Genomic DNA, 2,936 nt, shown 5'->3' on the forward strand with positions numbered 1-2,936 from the left:
CAAGCTTGTAGCATTCAAAACTTCACGCTATAATTTTAATGCGGTGCTTTATTTAGAATTCCCGAATTTCTGCGTTTGTGTGAAATTATTTGACTTTCTCCTGAAGTGAGAAGTCTGAATAAGGATTAATTAGTAAAGTAATGTGATCTGTGTATAAGGTGTGTAAGTGGGAGGGATCACTGCGTGTGTGTACCTATATACGGTAGTTTGCGCGAGGCCGGGTGTGTTGACGTGTGTGTTGTTGTACGAAGTGAACGAGGGTAACACGGGAAGCGAGTGGTCGAGTGACAGCACTGTGCTGACATGTATTTTGTTGTGTGGAGTGAACGAGGGTAACAAGGGAAGCGAGTGGTCGAGTGACAGCACTTGTGTTGTGAGCGGGAGAAACGAGGTGTGTACGGATACATGTGGAGGACAGTTGGAGGTGAAGGTTGCTTGAAAGGTAGACAAGATAAAGAAATATTAAACTGACCTGTGTTATCCTAACCTCAAAGAGCTGTGTTGTGCTTATACCTGTGTGGTCGGAGATACCTTACGTCCTCACAAGTAGCATGGATACCATATGGATATTACATATAAGATATTTTAAATAAAATATCTTTCCCTTTTAAACAGCTACTTACATCGGTACTTATAAACTATATGAAAAAACAAAGATGATATAAGCTACAACTGCAGAACAATCGTTGTTGGAGTTGCAATCATTGACCAATCGATTTACGGACATATTATCCTGAAATATCGACGAAAATTTCAGGTGAGTAGAAATCAAATTCCCAGGTAAAACAATCGTAATTTTTGTAACATTGTGCCGATTTGTTCGGAGTAATTAAATACTAAGATGTTTGTGAATGTAAACTTTGTGGTCTCAAGGTTGGTGCTACCCTACAACATACAAAGATTCTTTATATTCGGGTTGGTTTTACCCTATTCAACTCTCGTTTTGTGTTAACTGAATAAAATATTGTTTTTAACGTCAATTTGACTATATGTACCTGACCCTTAATGGTGTCACAATAACGTTTTTGTATGCTGCCTGATCAGAGTTTTATGTTTTCGCAACAAATAGACTAATTTAGCGCTTGGAATGCGTTTAATATTATAGAAGCGAAAATTACCGACTTTTTCACAGGGGGAGTAATCCAAGGGAAGTGATCCATGCTTAATGGGAGCTCAACTCTGTGAATATTTACTTGAATACCGAAGGGCCCTAACTCGGCACAACTATTCCCCCACTGTTAGAGTGTTCCATTTAGAAGTGTTGCCTCCCTTTGTTCATTGCGCAGCTCAAGAAAGGATAAGTTAACCTTTTCTGTGATAAATTGATAAATTGATTTAATAAGATATTTAAAGATAAGCTAAGTAGTGTGATCTAAGTTTCTTTTTTCCGTGCTTTACTTTATTAAAGTAAAACGTTTAAAGAAAAACTTTACAATGATTTATACAATAAATAGAAATAACCTGTTGCAGTATCAAGGCTAAGATACTTAAATAATAAACATTGTAGACAGATCTCTTTTTATATTTCCATATCCTTTAGTTGAATTTAAACTTTAAAGTAAATAAAAATTTCTGCCAGACTTATCAGGAAATATCCTCTAACACTGAGAAAGGCATGTTTCATGGCTGGGAATAACGTTATACATACAATTACGTTCAACATGTAGTAGACAGTGGTCACGATGTCAAACAGACTAAACATGTATTCATCTACTTTTCTTTCTTCTTCGTTCTTAATTTCTAATGTTGGAAGGGTCAAGCTTTATCTGCCAGAGGGTTTGAACTCGAGTCTTTTTCGAATTTATCAACCACGAGCTTTGCCGACTCGACCACGTCTCCAACACAATAAAGTATACATCTCAACTGGTTATTCGCCATTGAGGACGTTGACTCCGATTTCAGTATGGTATTTTGTGGAACCGAGAAGAACAAACTACAAGGCAGAAGTTGTTTGATTTTGGAGTTGTCTCTCCTAGTGGCTGTCCCCACCTAACGAGCCTCATCTGCCCGAGGGTTCAAACTCGATGCTTTTCGATTTAGAAACCATGAGCTTTACCGACTAGACCATGCATTCCCCTGCATGTATTAATAATACATGAGACATGAATCGTATTTGTTCAACACCAACAATAACAACATAAAATGTGTAACAAGTGTACTATTGTTAACTAAGTTGAAACGGTATATTCCCAGTCCGCCTATATTCCTGAAAGACCCACGTTCTGATTATACAATTTAAATAGGTCACTGGCGACTATACGTAACTTACTAGTGTTTTCATGGCATCTATTTTTAACTTCTACGAAAAGTACTTTGAATTAAACATTTTTTAACTAACAAAACACATTCTTTCAACCTATATAGACTAAAAAAAACATTGTCTCTAATTAGATTTTAATCCAAATTCGACTGGGCTAATTGCCAATTAAACTGTAGCCCAGCCAAAAATGTACTGGTCACTAATGTAATGACCGTGGTTCGACGGTTAAACAACGACCGACAACTCTAACAAGCAAATTAACCAGTCCGCTACAACATTTACATAACAACTAGATTCAACTACTTGCCCGAGTACCGTTGTGTCGAAACTGTTTTCACCGACACGGGAATACTAAGTAAGCTCAGAAATTGACTATACTAAACATTTCTAGGAAAAGTTGACTTATGGAAGCTAGTGGGCTTTTTGATATGTATCAACATTATCTATGTATTACTGTGACTTCATGCAGAATGAATATATGAATATGTTATTACTTTTACACAAAAATTCGCATGGACACACACACACACTCCTGCATACACTCCCTTACACTAAACACAACCACTTGTAAACGCATTTACATACATAACCGCACTAATACGTACTCCTTTTTTGCACATACACAAGCACTAACTTACACATCAATACACAAAAACACACTATATTAAACACAGTT

The sequence above is a fragment of the Physella acuta genome, unplaced genomic scaffold, assembly GCF_028476545.2.
Source record: "Physella acuta isolate Inbredline_101_S28 unplaced genomic scaffold, ASM2847654v3 ptg000014l, whole genome shotgun sequence".
NCBI lineage: Eukaryota > Metazoa > Mollusca > Gastropoda > Physidae > Physella > Physella acuta.